At 48.8% G+C, this 21,281-nt stretch overlaps 1 protein-coding gene across 2 annotated transcripts in view; it reads right to left on the bottom strand.

Moving 5' to 3' along the window:
• The window catches only part of SMAD3 (SMAD family member 3), a 126,833-nt gene that overhangs the window by 99,414 nt on the left and 6,138 nt on the right, over window positions 1-21,281 (bottom strand). Inside the window, exon 1 of one of the 2 annotated variants that reach the window (XM_070796949.1) lies at window positions 8,563-13,502. The exons of the other annotated variant lie outside the window; for it this stretch is intronic. The gene's annotated coding sequence lies outside the window, so the exon portion shown is untranslated. Of the gene's footprint in view, window positions 1-8,562; window positions 13,503-21,281 lie in introns of those variants that run through there. 2 annotated transcript variants of the gene reach the window in all.

Below are 21,281 nucleotides of genomic sequence, written 5' to 3'. Positions count from 1 at the left end.
GCTGCTGGGAGGACCGAAAGACTAAAATGTGTGGAAGACCCTGGCCTGGTACCTTCCTACAGGTCACGGTTAGAATGAGGATCCACCCAGATTGCCTGCCTTCGCTGAAGGAAGCCCCTCCTGCGTTGGGAACAGAGTATGAGGCTTATGGAGATAGCAAGGCGGACGAAGGGCCCAGTGGAGATGTGAATCCTAAAGCTGCATACTCAAGTGGCCCACTAAGGTTCAAGCCAGATTCCACATCTGTCACCCCACCTGATCTGCACCATGGTCAGCGAGCACAGAGGCTTTACAGACAAGAAAAGCGCGGCTCAGAAAGGTTAAGTGACATGCCCAAGAAGACACAGCCAGCTCAGGAAGCCGGGGTCCTGAGGGTCCTTTCCATGACACCAAGTGGTGAACAAAAAAAGAGGGACAAAACAGTGGTCACAGGGTCAGAGCACCACCTCTAATAAAAAGGGCAGGGAAGGGATCTTGACTATAGATACGGAACTCTCAGTCCAAGATTCCTACTGCCTTAAAGCTCCCTTTCAGCCTCCCAGTGCTCATCACTGACTTTCGGACCACAACCCTCAGGTACTAGGGCCAGGGCCAACTTCCTATGGCCCAGATGCCCGCTGCTATTGCCACATTTCCCTCCCTAAAGCTCTAGAAGACCCAACATATAGGAAACATCATGCCCGTTATTGAATCCTCAGAACACCGCCAATGATAAGATTTCATATTTTTAGCTGTTGAACAAATGAGAAATGAATCACCCAGGATCTTAAGGGCAAGAGAAGGCTTGACCCTAGAGGTGAACAGCCCTGGAGTCTGGGGCCTTTTCTGTCACACCACACAGCTCTGGATAAAGACCCTGGACCAACAGTACCCTCGGTATCCTGTCCCCACCTTTAATGGGGTGCAGCATCACCTGTAACAGTGGCTCTCCAGTTTTAACGTGTGTCAGCATCTTTCAGAGGAAACACAGACTTCTGGGCCACACCCCAGGGGTTCTGAGTTGGGAGGTCTTGCTTGGTAAAGCCTGATACTCTTCATCCCCAACAAGATGTGGAGACTTGCTGGCTGGTGACCACACTTTGAGAACTGCTGATTTATCATGCATTTAAGCTCTCTCCGAACAGCTGAGGAATGGTTAACTCTGGCATATCCACTTGAGATAATGTGTAATTATGAAGACCATGGGGAAATGCTTAAGACAACATCAAATTAGGACAGGAGGCTGGCTCCCTAGGCTGGTCCAGATGCTGTGTGTCCTCTGATCCGTTTCTCATCCTCCAGTCCTCTGCTCTGTATCCCCAGGGCTGATCCCTAACAACAGGGGGCAACTGGGGAGTTTGGACAACAACACAACTCATGGGAGGGTGGAGGGTGGGAGGCAGGGAGCAGCCGGGGTGTTTCTCCCCTCTCCCCGTTTCTGCCTTGGGTGGGCATTTCTAGAAGCAGCTGCATCTGTTCTAGATAGGTGGCCCACCAGTGACCCTTGACCTTGGGCTCTGGACAGAACACCTCTTCCCTTTGTCCCTCCAGCCTAGAAGCAGCTTTCCTGCCACTGAGCTCTAGGTCGCCTCCCCTTCCCATGTTTGGCTTCTTGGCTTCTTTATCACCTGCATAATGAAGGCCCATATTAAATTCCCTTTGAGGTAGGTACTTGATGGTGTTCCTGCTTTCCTGGTTAGATGACTAATATACTCTGATTACAGCTACATAAAAACGCTTATGCCGACGGACAACTCTGGAAGGTAGTAGGGAAAAATGAAAAGAGGTAACAAGGTGAAGCTTGTCTTCCAAAAATGTGAGAAGACTGTCAGCTATTTATTATCAATGACTAATATTTAAAAACTGGTCCTAAGCACATGGTTTAAGAGAAAACAAGGAAAAGAAAGAAAGAAAGAAAAAGAGAAACAACTCTTTCCTTCATAAGGAAAAGGTTGGGGAGCCAGGAGTCCATGACAACAATCTAAGGAGAACAAACCCTTTACCTTCATTTCTAAAAACACCTTCTCTTAGAGAAACCATGGCCACAGCCACAATGATACTAGCAGTTCCCCCTGAAAGTACCGGTGGTTATCTGGGGGTGAGTGACTCACTTGTTAAAGAGGTCACGTAACATATCATCACAAAGCTGGTCTCCGGGGCAGAGCGGGTCACACTGGACAACTGCCCAAACCACCTTCAACCCTCATTACCATGGAGGCAGCTCCCACCTCAGGTCAGAAACCCGGGACCCATTCGAGAAATCCCTTTAGAGGAGACCAGGGTCCAGAGACTGCTGGGAGGGCAGGAGTAATGAAAGAAGATGTTCTAAAACGCAAAAGGATTCTGTTCAAGCCACATCCACCAAACACAAGGGGAGCAATGTGTGTGCGCCTGGGGAACGGGGTGGGGGGCGGGTATCTTATTTTCCCAGCATTTGTAGGGCTTTTCTCCCCCAAAGAGCACAATTAAAATCAAAAGCAAGGCTCCACAAAACCAGATGGTAACAATATAAGAAATTATGCTGGATTCCTGCATTGAACTCAAGGCTGAACACTGCGGCAGACAATCAAATGCTCAAGTGGGGAGGGAGGTTCTTGGCCTTGGACCAAACACAGTTTGGTGGTCTGTTTATAATATTTTAGCCTGACAGCACTGCACAGGATGGACCACGAGGCTCACCGCTATAATGGGTTACTTTCAACCCCAAGCCAAAGATGATTTAAAGCCCTAGGGAAATGGGGGTGGGGTGGGGTGGGGAACGCAACAGAGAGAAGCATCAAGGGCTTTACGAGAAATGTACATGTACTCTTGAAAACTCTGAGTGGAACATCTCAGCGTCAGAACCATGCTTACCATCAAGAATACTTGGAAAACCAGGACTAAGCTTACAACAGCTCACGTGGAGCAAGCATCAGAAAGTCTTTACTGCCCTGCCCTATCCTCCTATCCATTCTCCTCGTCCCAAGAAACGGACATCAGAGACCTCTCACCTTCATCCCTGGGAGCTGGCTGACTCTACGTCATAAGGCAAGTAACTCCTTAGGGACAGGGCTGTTTGGCCAGGGTGTAAACTAACAAGAAAAGCTACCCCAAGTTCAGGCAAAGCACAAGCAAACAAAACACCCACACAGGATCAAGAGACTCGGCACCATCTCCAGCTTTGCCCCTCATCCACTGTGAGCTGGGGCAAGTCCCCGTGCCTCTCAGAGCCTCAGTTTCCATCTGTGAAAGGGGCTGGACTAGATACCTATCAAGTCAATTCACCAGGGGAGTCACTCCTGTGTAGACCCAGTCGATGGCCCATGCTTCTGAAGGACAGACAGAGTACCCCCCAAGTTCGGGTCAAAGTGCTAAAGTGACTATCCTAAGAGCCTAAGTTGGGACTGTCAGCAAACCTGCCAGGCTCCAGACTCCGGGCCTTCCTACCACCCCAGGAGAGGTGCCCCACTCTCAAGTGCTGCCTTCCTGCACATACCCTGCAGAGTCAGCCTCTCTCAGTCTGACCCAAGCAGCCTGTCCCCACTCCCTCGGGGTGGCCCTTCCTCGGTCTGAGTGTGCCTCCTCCTCACACGTGGGTCCAGGCTTCCACACAGGGCAGGGCAGGAACCACGACCCTGTGCGGCTTCAGAGGCAAGAACAGCAAAACCCAATGCCTCCAACTGCTGGTTTCACCACCCACCGCCCCCGCGGGATTCTCACTTCCCCATCCACTGCTGCTACCCGCTTCCCACTGGCCTGATGACCAGATGCGGGGCCCTGAGCCAAGTCACTCAGCATCTCCAGGCCTCCGTTTGTTCATCTGGACCAGCATCAACTTCCACAGATTGTCACAAAGATGAAATAAAATCAGGTATGTGACACAGAGATAAAATGAGATCAGGTCTATGAGAGCTCTGTGTAAACTGTAAAATACAGTACATCAAAGGCCATGTGGGGCTTCCCTGGTGGTCCAGTGGTGAGGAGTCTGCCTTGCAAAGTGGAGGATGCCACTTCCATCCCTCATCTGGGCAAATCCCACAGGCTGTGGGGGAACCAAGCCCATGCACCACAACTGCTGAAGCCTGCACACCCTAGGGCTTATGCTCCGCAACAGGAGAAGCCGCTGCAATGAGAAGCCCACGTACTGAAACTAGAGAATAGCTCCTGCTTGCCGCAACTAGTGAAAGCCTGTGTGCAGCAATGAAGACCCAGCACATCCATAAATAAATAGTTTTTTTTTTTTTTAATGTCCTGGTGGTGGTGTCTCCCCTTCCCAGTGACAGCAGCTGGAAAAAGAGTCCATTGTCGTTGGCAGGATGCACTGAGAAACCTCGTGAGCACACACACCTGTGCACTGACGTTTGAGGCCACGTGGTGCAGCAAGAGAACGACCCTGTCAAAGCAGAGGAGAAAGGGCCACATGAACACTCAGATGGTCCCTGTCACCTAGAAGACGGGTGAGACCACGTCTCTGCCGCCCCCCGTCCCAGGGCTGCTGTGAAGGAAGACAGTGAGAAAGTGCAAACTTCCCGTCCTCCCCGCAGGAACGGGGAGATGAAGGTAACGGCTAGAGGACGCTTGGCTGCCTTTCTTGCTCTTCAGAATCACCAAGGAGCTCACAGAAAGGAAAAAGCAGGAAAAAGGATAGCGCATTGAAAAAACAGCCGGGAAGCAAGCATGGCTGGGCAGGCAGAGCTGACCAGGAAGGAAGAGGGTATGGGTTTTTGGGGTGTTTCTCTTATCTTTCAGGGGCTTCTAATCTGGTGTCTTTAGAAACACAAAAACAAAACAAAAGCAGCCATCTCCCCAAGGAAAACAAAAACAAAAACACCTACCTTGCAAGAGAAAGTTGTTGGCTTGTTCACGCTCAGGACCGTGCTGTGGGTCACAGAGTTTCCTGGGGTTTCCCGGGAGCTCTGTGGGGCCGAGTGCTGAGGGTCCCTGGGGAAGGGCTTGCCCTTCTCAGTTCACTGAGCGCTCTCTGTTACACAAGGATGCCCAACAGAGGTTTGAGCGACCTGGTCCATACCATGTGCTTCTGGGTGCTGATAGACCCCAGGTGTGAGCCGCAGTGGGTGCCAGTCCCCTCCACCACCCCGCCCCCAGAACAGCTGCTCCCTGGTTTGTGGAGGTGGGGCGGGTTCTGAAACAGCCTTCCTAAAGCTGTGCCCAACTACAACGTGTGAAAAAGCAGCAAAATACCGCGTGTGTTTCCTTCGAGCCTGCTTCCACCACGCAGCCCCATAGCTCTGCTGCTCTTGTGGGTTTCTCCCCAGCTCTGCCCCCTCCGCTCCTTCACGGATGCTCACTCACACTCATCGATGCATTCCACCTGGCCTCCATCCCGGGGTTTCCCTGGTGGGCTTCCCCAGCCCCTGCCCGCCCCACTGCCCTAACCCCAGCTGACAGGTAAATCAAAGAACATGAGATCCACCAAGCCTACCGGGTGAGGCAGCTCCCACTTAGCAAGAGCTAACCCTCATGTGTGGCCCGCCTCCAAGCCATAGTCTCAGAGAATTAGTTCTAGGCTGGGGCTTCCCTGATGGCTCAGTGGTGAAGAATCTGCCTGCAATGCAGGAGACCCAGGTTCGACCCCTAGGTCAGGAAGATCCACTGAAGAAGGAAATAGCAGCCCATTCCGTTATTCTAGACTGGGGAATCACATGGACAGACGAGCCTGGTGGGTTACAGTCCACAGGGTGGTAAGAGTCAGACCGGACTGAGGCAACTGAGTACCACTGGGGCACTGGACGCCTCTGACCACCCGAGCAGAACATCCACACAGGCAAAGGGGCAACAGAGAAAACAGACCCCGGACCAGAATGACACTGCATGAAGCCTCCTGCGATAAAGGGAGAGAAACGAATAAACGCATAGCCGCTCCCACCTCGAGCTCCAGGTCTCTGTTTTCACTCTTCTAGATGAGCTCCAGGAATCACTGCTGAGCTGTCGATCAGCTGGGCCAGAGGAACTCTAAGAACTTTGATAGAAACCATGGCTTCCCAAGGGCCTGGCTTGCTCCGCCCCAACCCCCTCTCCCAGCAGAGCTGGCATCATAGCAAAACAATTTCAAAGCACAGAGACCATAAACACCAAATTAAAAGGTAAAGTAAAAAAGGGAGGAGATGTTTACTGGAAACTTAAGTTCTACTGCCCAGAAAAAAAAATATAGGTCTTTTTTTAAACACACATACACCAACACACACACATATATATAAAGCCTCTGCCGCCCACCTTAAGAAATATGTACTTTGCTCTATATATGGCTTTCTTATCTGCCCTCGATTATGCTCAGTTCATAACCGTGAAGCCTGAAATAATTACCCACAGAGAAATAATAGCCTTGGCCCCAGTCAGGGCCTAACAAAGCCAGTCCTGTATTTACCAATGATCACACAACTCACTCGCAGGACAAACTTGAGTTTGCTGATGCACAGATAATCATTCCCATCCATACCTGAACCACAGCCACCGCTGAGAGGGTGCCAGGTGGCTACTGGAACCAAGAACAATCATCTTACATGGTATTTCTGGGATAGAAAGGAAAGGAGTTCCAGCTGAAACTAGGCAGGAAATCAAGGTGGGCAGATGGTAATCATCAAAGCAGGGGGCTGGCAAAGACCACCTCTCTCTTGCAGGAGAAGGAAAAAGCTAGAGGAAAATTGACTCCTGAAAGCAGAGAATTTTGAGGGGGGCAAGAGTACACAGTCCTTCTTACTAGCACGGGGGTGCCCCTCGGGGCTGCTCCCCAAAGACAATCAACATGTTAGAAGCAGGGAGACAGGCCCAGGAGTTTCCTTTTCGTTAGCTCACATCCTTGACTGGACCTGATCTGCCCCACCCGCACCTCCACTGCCCCTCCCTCTGGGCCCCTGCGTCCTCACCACGTTCCTGAAACACAGAAGGCCTTCAGATTGGGTTGCCCAAATGTTCCTTCAAGTTCCCCTGTAAGATACTATGGAAACACCTCAATGAACATTTTGGCCCACCCAATACTATCCCATACTTGTGCAATCAAACCCCAAGTCAGATGGTAAGCTGTCTGAGGGCAGTGGCCATATTTGCCATTTCTCTGAGCACCTTGCTCCATAAATTTAAGTGACTGATGGATTCTTGCCTGAGAAACAGCAACCTCCATCTGGCATCTGTGTCTACACCCACAACTCAAACCCTGTCACTGAAAAAGCTCTTGAACCCCACTCCCCTATTTGCAAGACCCTTCGGGGTTCATCAGTACTGACCAGGTCTCCTCCCTCCTGAAGCTCATTTCACACCCAATAAGTCATCACCTTTGCAATCCCACCACCATCACAAAATGCCTTCTTCTCTTCCTGAAAATTAGAACTGAGCTGTGCTTTCCCGTTAAAGTCTGACCTGGACAGCCCCTCAGATTCCTTCGGCAGTAGAGATGGAGTGCCCGCAAGGAACTATGAATGACTGGGCATAAACAGGAGTGTTTAGATGCTGCAGCTGAGGGGAAAGAACACCCACCAGGGCACAGGGACCACCACAGGACACACTTTCACGGCCCCCAGCACCCACCAGGGCACTGCCAAGGAAACACTAAGGTATGCCAGCACTGGCTGAGGCCTCTCACTTGGTTTCACAAAAGAAGTGTGGGTGCGTGTAATGGTCTGTTTAATCCATTCCTGCTCCGCCTCTGCTCTTGCCACCGCCCCTCGCCCCACCTTAGTACTCTGAGTTTCCCAAGCAGAAATAACCAACTACAGATGGTTCCACTCCTTCAGAGATGTTTGAGAAACCACTGACCCAGAGATAGGAGAAAACTGAGGCTCCAAACCTCAGGCAACTATCCACCATCGGCAGCTGTGATTACCCAATCAACATGCTTCTAGAACTTTTTTCTGTGTACATGTGCTTTTTCTTTTTAAACCAACCACTATCACTTTTCCCCGAGAAGAGATGCCCGAAACACTGAACCACAGCTTTACTTAAGATCTAGAGCTGGGGTTTCCCTGGTGGTTCAGTGGTTAGGAATCTGCCTTCCAATGCAGGGTATGTGGGTTTGATCCCTGGTCAGGGAACTAGATTCCACATGCCACAGGCAACTAAGCCCGCATGCCTGGACTACCGAGCTCGCACTCCACAAGAAGATCCAGTGTAGCCAAAAAATAAATGTTAAAAAAAAAATCTAGGACTGTTGATTCTCAATCCTGGCTACACACCAGAGAACTTTAAAAATCCTGATTCCCAGGGCCCACCTGTAGAAATTCTGAATTGGTTTGAGGCGTGGTCTAGGTATTGGAATTTTTATAAGCGACCAAGGTTGAGAATCTTCCATGTTGAGCCTAAGCACCAAATGTGAATCATGAGGAAGCAGGAGTCCCAGCTGCCACAGCTTACTCCTGCACCTCAAAACTCTTTTCATCCTGTCTTCAACGGCAAGGCCCCCATCTCCAGCGCCCGGAGCGATGGTACAGTGATCTTGAAACTCCCCAAATGAGTAACAGAGTTGGTCATTTCTTTGAATGCAAACTTCAGAATTAGAACGTTTAAGGTACAGAAACTTTAAAAATCCTGCTAAGCCAATGCCTTTGGTTTGTCAAGGAGGAAACCAGGGGCCCAGGTAGCAAAGTGACTCACCCAAGGTCATGAAGCTGGTTCACAATGGGACAGGCCTAGAACCCGGGTCTTCCACCTCTAGTTCTCTCTCCGGGACACCAACCAGGAGGTCCTGGGGTAACAGACCCCCAACAAAAGCGAGGTCACAGGAATGGCCACTGTTTACTTCTTGTGTGCTTTTAGCGGCCAGCCCCTCATCACTGCATCTCTGGGAGGCTCTGTCTCTTCGCTGGCCTTAAAACAGCTGAGAGCAAAGATGGTTCTTCTCTTTAAAGATTCCTGAGCATGCCGGTCAAATCATAATCCTCAAAGAATATATTTGCTGGCTGGCTGGAGTTTGTGAAAAAAAACCTTTAGAAAAAAGAGTCTACCCAAGTTTTGAAAGAGTGCTCTGTTGAGCTGCGGGTCTGAGAGCCTGAAAAGCAGCAGTGGATTCTGGTTTCTTGTGGATAAGAGAGAGTTGATTGTTAGTTTCAAAATCTCTAACCAACCTGTGAACACGTTTCCCTTCCTTCCTGTATTTTTACGGCACCACGCCTGCAACGCATGCAGCCGGTGGCTAGAAGCACAGGAAGCCTGTGCTTTGGGTGAAATGAGAATTCCTCTCTGCCTACAAGCTGCCTTCCCCTAGCACAGGGAACAGATCTTCATCAGGTGAGCCTTGTTTCAACACAAGCCTGGCAGCTCCAGGCAGCAGGAGTATACGCAACTATCCAAATCTACAGACCAGTTACAGCCCCTGGACCACAGTGTCTGACAGCACCGCCACCAGCTGAAGATACTCAGTAACTATCTGACGTGTTAAGTCACCATTGTAACAATTAATGTAAGGAGCGGGCCACCTCTGAAGGTAAAGCATTGGACAAAAAATTAGATTTATCCCCCCGGAAAATATGTGCATCAAGAAAAGAGTGAGGGGACTTCCCTGGTGGTCCAGTGACTAAGACTCCATGCTCTCAATGCAGGGGGCCCAGGTTCCATCCCAGGTCAGGGAGCTAGATCCTACATGCCAAAATTAAGACCTGGCAGCAATTAAGTGAAAAGCAAGAAGTCAAGGGAGAGAGGGCAAAGAAGTGTCATGAAATATTAGAAGTGATATGGACCTTTGAGATTCTCTCTTGGACTTGTCATTTTCTAGATGCAAAGACCAGTACTCAGAGAAGCCAAGTGAACTTTCCTGAAGTCAGAAAGCCAAGTTGCATCAAAGAGTAGCCGAGGGCCCTCAACCTCACTGGAGAAACAGGATGACGAGACTGCGGTTCCCTCCTGTGCATGTGTGTCTGTTCTCAGGCTCATTCAGCCCTTCATTGACCCTGGAGCTTCAGCAATGATGACGGTGAAGACCTGTGGAGGTCGTGGAAGGAGTATAGACAGCAATAGTCATTGTTCAATTCCAGGCATTTCTGGGATGTTCAGATACAGACGTCCAGTGAACAGCTGAAGCTGAGGGTCTCTAGCTGTGCAGAACTACAGATCTGGAAGTCAGCTCCCCAGTGAAACCCAGGCAGAGGACAAGTACTGCAATTCTGAACTGTGATACCCAGCAGGGTAGAACGAGGTCCAGCCTGTGGTTTGATTTTCTCATAAACAAAGTTAAGGCTGATAGGCAAAAAATAAAAAAACAGAGTGGCCAAAAGGTGACATTCAAAAAGATTCTGGGATCAAAGTCCCTTTGTGAGCACTGTTATTTCACCCTCCTCTGAACGGTAACCACTTCCCACATGAGCCTCAGTAAGGCAACCGTGTAGCCCACAAAAGAGATAGAAATATGACCACACTTCCCTCTTATAAACAGGCGATGGTAAACATCTGAGACCACTGGTCCACAGTCGTGGTTAAACAAAGGGTCAGGGGGCCCCCTGGAATGGCTGTCAGGGCCTCCATCTCCCCACATGCTGACCCTCCTTCTGAGTGGGGACCTTGGACCATTAACTTCAGAGCTCCAGCTGGTCAAACAGAGCCAGCCTCACCCTGGAACCACTTTGTTGGCTTTCACGGCCAGGCTCCCCTGGCCACTACTCCTAAAGACTCAAGAATTTTTAAGGAGAGTAGCTGCCTTGGTGCCTGCCCTGTGCTCAAAAATGCCACTCTGGGGTGGGGTGGGGGGGGCAGGTTCTCGCAAAGCAGGCAGGAGGGCAACATGTCATGCATGTGCTGAACCATGCAATCCCCCCACCCCCACCTCCTGGAGGAGTAGTGGGGGTATATTCTCCTTTAAAAAGAAAAAGAAAAGTCAAAACTGCAACTCTTTCAATCAAGCAAGAAAAAGAGGCAAAACCTCAAACAAGTATCTTTAATTAGCTTTAAGATGTTCCCTGGGCGAGGGTCCCGGCTCCTAGATCAACAGGAAAATAAACTTTGAGGCCTTGGGACAGACTCTGTTTTCTCTGAATTGGAATGAAAAAGGCTTTGCAGACCTGAAGCCAGTTGTTAGCTGACTGTGACAGAACTCCTCCTGGGTATGCTGTGTCTGCCGAATGTTCCATCAGAAGAGGACCCTCAGATTCTATAAATCGGCCAGCACTTTGTTTTTAACCACTGAACATTTATAGAATTCTTATTTCTTCGTCTACATGCTTTCAGAGAAAGTTTCCAGCAACTTCAAAGCCAGTTAGACGCACAAAGACGCTAAACATGCAATTAAATTTCACAGGGTTTTGAAGCTAGAATACCACAAGAACCTTTAGAAAATTTCCCCTGGGGGCAGGAGGCTCTTAACTCTGTACCCCACCCCCACTCCATACTCAAGGGCAAATTTTTAATCTTCATTTCGTCAACAGGAAAACACGACTGGTAAAGGGGCGGAGATAGAAATCTGAACTGCTTGAAAGACCTGACTTAAGTCAGAAAGTATACAGTCCTCAGATACAGTGTTCAGAGGCTCTGCTGGTCCCCTCAGTGAGTCTCACTTCTATTTGCTCCCCTGAACCCCAATTTCACACCCATTCCTAAGCTGTCCCACAGCAGACTGCTACAACCCACACAGGTGGATGTTCTGAACACAGATAATGGTCTCTCCATCTCGACTGTAAGCTCCATGAGGGCAAAATCTAGCCCTCTGATTGGGTTACCAATGGGACCGCTAAACTCAGCAAGACATCGTTCAAGACATCAACAAGCCAAGTGTTCAGGAGTCTCAGAGAAGAAGGAAAACACTAATCAAGTATTAATTGACTTTTACCAAATGCCCAGCAGGTATTACCGTTCATAGAATTCAGTAAGGAAATCAACCCTGAATATTCATTGGAAGGACTGATACTGAAGCTCCAACACTTTTTCCACCTGAGGCGAAGAGCCAACTCATCGGAAAAGACCCTGATGCTGGGAAAGATTGAGGGCAGGAGGAGAACGGGGCAACAGAGGATGAGATGGTTTGATGGCATCACCAACTCAATAGGCGTGAGTTTGAGCAAGCTCCAGGAGTTGGTGATGGACAGGGAAGCCTGGCATGCTGCGGTCCGTGGGGTCAAAAAGTCAGACACAACTGAGTTACTGAACAACAAGAGCAGGTACTGAGTACCACAGTGAGCCAAGGAAACAGCCTGGGTCTTTGACTTTGAGGGACTTGTTACAGTCTAATTTCTGCCACTGGCTGCATGGAACACAATACTGGCCAGTGAGATCCAAGAGGGGTTCTGGGAAAGGTTTCCTTCCTGGATAAAGAGACCCCCAAGGAGAAGCAGCCTTTCCTGCTGTTGGATGCAACCGTGTAAAGAGGGGAACACCTGGAACAGCTGTGATCGTCAGTGGATCATGAAAGCTGGAGATGGCAGAGCAGAAAGACGGAAGGCTCCCAAGTCCTGCAGGTGCCTGACACCACCCTGCCTCCAGACGTCTTAGAGGCGGTAATAAGCCCCCTCCTCTAAGTGGTGAAGCTGTTAGCTGAGTTTCAGGTTACTTGCAGCCCAAGCATCCTCAGACAGTGAGTCTGGCCCCTGATCACAATACGGAGTAGATCGGAGAGCAAAGGAGCTGGCTGGCTTACTGCAGAATCCAGGCATGAGAAAGCGGGGGCCTCGGCTGAGGAGAGGGTGGTGATGGTGAGGACAGCTTGAATTCAGGAAACACAAAAGCGGATTCCAGTCTTACCCACACGATGGCCTAGTCATCTCCATGAAGCCCAGGGCCTAGTTCCCACGCTGACTCTCCAATGAACTGGAACATAAATAATTAATATTCCCGGCCCATCCTCACCCACACACATGCCTGCTTGTGTCTGTGGGGTAAAAAAGAAAAAAAAGGGAAATGCATGTTGTTCTATTTATAAGAAACAGTGCAGCCACAAAGGGTGTTGACTAGAGGGGCACAGTATCAGCTGAAGTTCTCCAAGCAAGTGCTAAGTTCGGTTTGAATTTACACTTGGCTTCTCTCAGCCTGTAACTGGTCCTCTTCAACACTCCAGCTGCTCTCCTTGGAGCTCATCAGACAGGGCCTTGCCCACAGCAAAACAGTCTGGTTGGAGGGAATAGAGAACTCAAGCCCCCTCTCTAGGCTTCCAACAGATTATCTGGGGCAAGAGAGGAAGAATGAGGCTTGGATGATCACAGAAACGAAGCCTGTGAACACGAGGCAGGAGTGAAAGATGCAAAGTCTTCCCATGTTCTCCATGAGATTCCACTGGCAGACAGGGTTACTTAGGGCCACGTACCCTGGTACATTCCATGCATTTACCACCATCAAAGAGAAAGAAAAGGTATGCTTGCTCTTATTTTTAATTCCTTCCCCAAAGCCTTCCAAAACTCTTCAGCAGAAGACTGATCCACTAAACCCCCACAGCTCCCAGCCAGTAGTATCTTGGAAACCTTAATGAAAATGGAGCTGGAAGCAGGAGAAGTCAGCTCACAGAAGACTTCACTCCTGGACATGAAATCCCATCTCAGCTGCACTGGACCTGGGGGCATCTCCTGCTTTCCAAAGGGACATGTCTTGATGAGGATGCATATGTTCTAGAGCCAAGTGAACACCCTACCACCCCCTCACTGCCACCCCAACATCCCCCGGACACACCCCCATCTCCACCTCCTGCTTCTTGTCCTTCCCTTCAGAGTGGCCATCAGTGAAGCCAAAGGTTCCCCAGCTCCCACTGCAGCTAAGTAAGCGCTAGTGTTAATTTGACTATTGTAGATTATCTCTAAGGTCTCATCCAGTTTTAAATTATGTTACATTGCCAACTTACTGAATGATCTTAGACAAGTCACCTCACTCAGAACAGTAGTAAACGATCTAGACAGTCCCTGCCTGACACTTTAGCAGTGGCAGAGAAAGCGATTGATGGACCCTCCCAGTTACTCTGGCCAGGTATCGTGATCACTGGCACAGAGGCAGGGTGGCTTAGAGGGTGGCACTACCTCTCCAGGTTTGCCTAGATAGTCCAGGTTGACATCAGTTTCTGGCCATCACTGATAACAGCACTGCCCCCTTTTCACTCTTAGAAGTGTCCTTAGAATTTAACGAATTCTTTGGTCACCCTAGATTCTAAAAGGGACAGAGCTTCAGAGGCAAATCCAGCTCCATCTCTTATCATGAGACCTACAGCAACTTTGCTAAGCAATTTCATGGGTTTTCTTATAAAAAGGAGAACAGTAGCCCCTTTTTGGGGAGCCCTGGGGCAGACAGCTGGGAATGAGAGGCCTGAACTCAGATTGCTAGGCTGCTGCTGACTCCTCAAAGCCTGAGCCTCCTCTTCTATAAACATTGGGAACTCATCCTTCCCAGAAGATGGGTAAAGAAGATCAACCAACTGATGAATGGCCCACCTTGGTGTCCAGCACATAGTCAGCACCCAGTCCACGCTGCATGTACCAGAATCACTCCCAGTGAGACAGCTCAGGTGATCCGCCACATTTCAGCACGACTGACCCAAATCCTCAGACAAGACCATAAGCACCAACTCACCTAAGCTTCTGGAACCAGACCCATGCCCCTCCTCCCCCCCAACCCCCACTAATGGTACGCACGCCCTAAGATCATACTCCTGTTGAATTCTGTGTATCATTAAGGTTTTTCTCTAAGGTCTCTGTGAAAATGTACGTGTGACCTTGGAAGCCTTAACTCCATCTCTGTGAGGAAGGGTTTCTAACAATACTATAGACCTGCGCTTCCTAAAGAAATGAGTGGGGACTTTCCTGATGGTCCAGTGGCTAAGACTCCATGCTCCCAATGCAGGCGGCCTGGGTTTGATCCCTGGTCAGGGAGCTAGATCTGACACGCCACAAGAGTTCGCATGCCACAACTAAGACCTGGTGCAGCCAAATCAATCAGTCAATCAATATTTTTTTAAAAAAGAAAGAAAGAATGAGTAACACTGCATAATACTTTATAGTCTGCAAAGATCTTTCAATACGTATGCTATGCTATGCTAAGTTGCTTCGGTTGTATCCGACTCTTTATGACCCCATGGACTACAGCCCGCCAGGCTCCTCCACCCACAGGATTCTCCTGGCAAGAATACTGGAGTGGGTTGCCATGTCCTTCTCCAGGGGATTTTCCTGACCCAGGGATCAAACCCAGGTCTCTTATGTCTCCTGCACTGGCAGGCGAGTTCTTTACCACTAGCGCCATTCATTAATACATAGCTCATCTACATAAACAACCACCATCCTATCAAAGGAGGCATCGTGTTTCTCATTTTACTGATGAGGAAAGGGAGGCTCAAAAAAAATCAGGTGACTGGTCTAGAGTCACCAAAGCAGGAAGGGGGAAGGCAGGGATTTGAACCTGGGTCTCCTGAATGCAAGCCCAGAGAGCTCCATCGCAGCAGGCTGCCATTTCAGCAACAGGTCTCTATCAGGGTTCTCAAAAATGGTCCATGAACTAAGAACCTGTCCATGGACACAAAACTTTTAACTTCTAAAAACCTATAAACTTCAATTAACAGCAACAACAAAAAAGCTGACCCTGAACAGATGAGGTAAATTGTATGCATGGTTACCAAGATTTCTGCTTGCCCTTGTGATGAAATATATGAACTTACCCCATTTCACTCTCTTACTAAGGAATGTAATCTGTTTTTAATACATGAGAGCATCTGATGAGTCTCAAGTAGAGAACTTAGGCATTTTTACTGATTGCAGTGTGGTCTGGAACTGGAAAGCCCGACCTAGACGATCGTCAATGAAGAAATTTAAAACACTGACCAGAGACATTCCACACAAAGACACCATGCCAGGCACAGGGAAACCCAAAGAGAGGCTGGGATCTGACGTCGGGGCCGTTGCTTGGGGAGAACAGGCCTCTGCATGGAGCCCAGCGACACTCTGCTTAATTTCCCAAGGAATCCATGTCAAGAGGCTGGCATGACTCACTGGCTAATTACCTGAACACTTGGGCTCCCAGAGCCCTCCTGGCTGTACAACCCGTCTTCTCTCCTGCCGGCGAACAAAACACTATTTTCACCCTGGTCCAGACATAGCCTAAAGCTGTCCACATGGTGGTGTAAGGGATTATGACTCTGACCTGGATAACTCAGGCAGAAAACTTGCTCTTACCAGCCACGGGCTGGGGGAGGCGAGGAAACGCGAATAGAACGGTGGCTCCAGCCATGCCACTCCCGTACTTTAAAATCTCCTGGGTGCTTTACGGAGCAAGGTCCAAACTCTAAGCTTGGCCGAATGAAACCCTTGGCAACCTCCTTCTCAGACTCCTCTCTGGCCACGCCCTCTTCCACGTTCTGGCCTCCCCGCCCCAGACGCCAGGCCCTTCCACGCTCTGTCTGGCCAGTGCTGCGCTCAGCCTTCCCTTCACTCCCACACTCCTATCCACCCTTCAAAGTCTCGCTGGAGCATCATCTCTTCTGTGAAGCCTTCTGAGTCCCTCAGAAACAAGCTGCTCTTTCTCTGGGATCCCCAACACTGCTTTATTCAACCTGGAAGTGTCTTTCCCACGAGCCCAGTGTAGCTGCAGTCACTGTCCCTTTTAGCCTCTGCACAGTTCAGAGACAGGGCTTTATCTCCGCATCTCTCTCTCTCCTGAGGCCCAGCACAAAGTCAATGCCCAATAAATGAAGCCACCAACCAACTGCTCTAGCGGGGGTTGGGCTCTTCACTCTGCCTTTCGGATAGGCAGCTGCCATACGCACCACCCATCCCTGACCTGCACTTCATTCACTGTGATCTGAGTTCAAGGTGAGGGAAATCAATCCTGCCTATAGAAACACCCACAATCTTCCATATAATGGTGCCACCTGAGTGGGGCCTCAGTTGTGGCTCTATAACAGAGAAAAAGTATTAGTCGTTCCGTCATGTCTGATTCTTTGCAAAGCCATGGACTATAGCCCACCAGGTTCCTCTGTTCATGGGATTCTGGAATGGCAAGAATACTGGAGTGGCTTGCCATTCCTTTCTCCAGGGAATCTTCCCAACCCAGAGATTGAACCCGGGTCTCCCACACTGCACGCAGATTCTTTACCATTTGAGCCACCAGGGAAGCCCACTGAGAGGATGGCCAGAAAAACAGGACTGCCTCCACCATCAAACGGTCTGAGAGCGGGAGGAACTATGCAGTTGAACATATAATATGTCATATATAAAAGAGAGAATCAAGGTAACAGACTGATAAACAGAATATGTTCTATCATATTGACAAGGACCTTAAGACAACCTGGGAGCCCAGGTTTGAATGTAGAGTTCTCTGACCCCTTGGGTTTCACAGTGGAACTGGTGAGAGAATTCCAGGAGAACTGACCCTGAATCCCAGCCCATTCCTGTCATCACCCCCCACTTAGAGGGGCTTCCTGTACACTCGTGCAGACACCCCAAGGCTGAATTTCATCCAATTTCTCCATCTCCCAGCATGACCCACGTCATCAGCCCAGGGTCAACACAGTCTCCCTTCCTTAGGCAGATGGACCTGGGGAAGAGCCCACCTGGGACCTGGAAGCAGGCTCAAGATCATGGGGGCTGGGAACGGAAGGGTCGAGACCCAGTATACCATTTGAAACAAGGAAGTGCAGGCTCTACACGTGCCATCCCTGGGCCCACAGCTCTACCCCGTGGAAAGGACCACATCCAGAAGGATGTGCAAAGGATGGTGCACTAAGTGTGAGCCCCCTGACACACCTAGAGGGCAGCCAAAGGTACCACCATCCATGTCTGGGTCATTTTGGAGCCATGAGCTTCCGGGACTGAACATTCTCACCTGACAACCAAGCAACTGGTGAGGGGGTGCCTGGAGCCAGAACTGCCTTCCAACCAGGCCTCAAAAACACACCAGCAAGAGTAAACAACAGACACTTCCACACATGGATGGGCAGGCTATCGGTGACAGGCCCGTGAGTCACGGCATTTCTTCTTCAGGATCTTACACCCACCCCCCACGCCAGGAGCACTGATTCATCAAAGTTTGTTTTCAATACTATTATTTTTAGTCAGCCAAACAGTTTTAAAAATGATGATGGAGGACAGGAGTGGGGAGGGGAGAACCACCTAAGAATACGAATTGTTTCTCTTTGAATAGCCTGCCAAGCCCTGCATCAGCAATCAGTGAGACTGTGGCCTCTTGGTGAATATGAGCTGGAGGCAGATTCTTTTACTGCATCCACAGGGGGTCTCCAAACAGTGAGCCCCGAGAACGAGTGGAGGGGCCAGGATCCCTTACTGGAATCTACCAACACCATCAGTCAACCCCACCTCCGTCCTTGAAAGGGGAAAAGTGAATGTTTAGAAAGCACCTACTATGTGCTGTGAGCCACAAATACCAGCCAAGTGCATGCTCTCTCTTATATCCTGTGTTGATTTACAGGAGGCAGGCAGGCCCATGCCCATTACACAGATGAGGAAAGTGGAGCTTCATCAATGGAAGCAGATGTCCCCAAGGCTGCCACATGGTCAGTAACTGGCCAACTCAAACCCAGGTTTGTCAGACTCCAGAGCCCTTTGTTCATGCTTGATGACTGTGGTCTTCCAGCCTACTCACGCCCTGAACCCCTGCTCCCCAGGCAACATTTTAAGAATCTTTGGGTAGAGATAAAAGGGTACACACAACATCTTAAGGGGGGGACAAAATAAGGTCACTCACCCTGCCCTTCCAGGCACACAGAGAAACAAGACTCACCTTGAGCCTGAATTCAACGAGGGTGTGAGAGAATTTACAATGGGGAACATTTGAAACAAAAGGAAAAACCCAGCTTCCATCACCAGGGCCTGCTTTCAGCCACTTGTAACTATTCAAAAAGTCCTTTCTGGATCCATTACTCCACATTTGGGCTTAGCCCAGAGGTGATTTTTTAAGGAAAAAATGCCTTTTGGCATTTTTGAGCTGTGACAGCCGTAAAAACAGACCTTTAAAAAACACACACCCAAAAAGCATTACTATTTTCAAAAGCCCAGTCTCAAAGAAAAAGAAAAAAAAGGTGACACCCCAGAGCTACAACTAGGCCTGGCGGTCTGTGATGCGAGCGTGAGTGGGGAAAGCCAAAAGACTGATAATGCCATAGAATTCAAAGGCAAACCTTGACCCAAGGTTTCTTAAACAATACCCCAGTCCTAAACTCCCAACAAAGCTGTCAGGAGAAAAACCTGCCAGATGTAAGCACGGAGAGCCGGTGTGATACAGAAAAAGTACTATTATTTCGGGGGAAACTCACTTTTCATTTCTTAGCTGGGGTTTCAACTTGTAACCTCCATGCCCACCCCGCAACAAGAGGCGCATGCTTACGCAATCAAGTATAGCCTTTCTTTATATAGATGCTTGAAAATAAATAAAGAAAGCTTCCTGGGTAAACTCTGACATATGAGCAAACATTTTCCACAGGTATCCTCTATAATGCCTACCTCTCACATTTAACCATTTTTAGGCAATTGTGGTCATTAGTTTAAGTAAACTTCCTGCTCTGAGGATAGCCAAAAATAGCAACAAAAGAAAAACTGCTCACTGCATCTCAAAACATTCAGCCTTCATGGTGTTATCCTTGTCTTCAGTTATTTTTATATTCCTTTGTAGTTAAATTTCACTGATTTAGACTCACAGGGCAAAGGAGAGGCAGGGAGGACAGAGAGGGGGAACAACTAAAATTAAAAGCTGAATTATAGTTTTCTTACTTTCAACTAGGGAAATTCATTGGCACGAGACTAACAGGGACTTAGGACATTAATAATTAAGAAAGATCTGTGGTTTAGTGATCAAGCGGATGCATGCAAAGGGATGCTTCTAAGATGCTTGCACAGAAACCACTTTAGAGTTAGAATCTCTGATACAGCTCAGGTAGCCCATTTCCCAGTTGTGAACATCTGAGGACCAGAGACGGTCAGTGACTTGGCCCAGGTCACACAGCTAATTAGAAACAGAGTTAAAATCTAGAACTTACCCAGGTCTGTTGACTCCTGCCTCCAAAATGACTCCCAAAAGTTTGTTCATGACTAATTTTTCTTGACAGCATTTATGGGGAGAAAAGGCCTGCTAAACAAACTTCAGCCTAGTCCAGAATTAGACAAACTTCTTAATTAATAGGCTTCTACTGTGTTTTCATTTTAAGCTGAGTCTCTCTGTCAAAACACCCTGCAGCAGTGTGCCACGGTGGCAGGCTGCTGTTTACAGCAGAGGCCTCAGATAATCACAACGGATAGTGTGACTTGTGCTCTAGATTTGTTATTTCTAAAACTGTTAATTAAGTCAAAACAAAGGGTAACGTTACACTCTCTCTCTCTCTCTCTCTCATCAGGACTCAATAAACTGCGGGGCTTGGGGAATTTGGTTCTCTGGCATTAAGAAAACAGTATTTACAAGTTAAGCAGAGTGAACACACGCATGATTCTTACAATTCCAAAGGACCAGTGTTCAGCAGCCAGTGGACCCGAGGCTACAACAGGGCAGGATACGGCATCTGCCCCGTGCACTGGTGTGTTCCTGCTACCGGAAACAGGTTTTGGCACCTGTTAGGTGCGCTAAGGCAGCACGCATGAACTGGACGAGTGCTCTTGGATCTTTGTTTTAAAACCTGGAATTCGGTAAAATTAGAAACCAAACTTCTGCAAGGTAGGTTTACTATGGCAACTTCCAACTGTTTCCAGAAACCACGGCACCTGAAGATTGAAGGCTCCGTGGCCCAGGAACCTGTCAATGGTCAATAGATGATGCCCAGCCCTCCTGGGGAAGAACTAGTCCCATCCACCACTGCAGGGGACATTCGTGTCTGCAAAAGGCTACTAAACCTCCCAGGCCCTGCATCAGCAGCCTTTCTGGGCAGACTGTAAAACCAGATGTGGATCTGGGAAGGGGGCAGGGCGAATTCTTTTTTTTTTAAATAGGTCAATACATCAAAGGAGACAAGGACAAAAGTTAATTAGAACTATTCATGAGCTTTGTTGATTGAAAAAGCGGCATTCCACTTTCAAGAACTTAACTGCGCTTACCAGAGGCTGGGGGAGGGGTAAATAAGGTGGGAAAATAGATGAGGGAATAAAGTCAGACTTCAAGTCTTAAAGCAAGCACCGCTTGCAACGTTGATAGACCTAGAGGTTACCAGACTAACTGAAGTAAGCCAGAGAAAGATAAATATCATATGATATCACTTATGCATGTGGTCTAAAAGCACGATACAAATGAACTTACACAGAAAACAAAAATAGACCCACAGACCTAGACAACAAACCTGTGCCTACCAAAGGGGGAAGGGGAGGGAGGGATACATGAGGAACCTGGGATTAACAGATACACATTACAATATATAAAACAGATAAGCAACCAGGACCTACTGTCTTGCACATGGAACTGTATGCAATATTTTGTAATAAACTGTAAGGGAA

This window comes from Bos indicus, chromosome 10, assembly GCF_029378745.1.
Source record: "Bos indicus isolate NIAB-ARS_2022 breed Sahiwal x Tharparkar chromosome 10, NIAB-ARS_B.indTharparkar_mat_pri_1.0, whole genome shotgun sequence".
Taxonomy (NCBI): domain Eukaryota; kingdom Metazoa; phylum Chordata; class Mammalia; order Artiodactyla; family Bovidae; genus Bos; species Bos indicus.
This window is presented reverse-complemented; position numbering and strand designations above follow the sequence as displayed.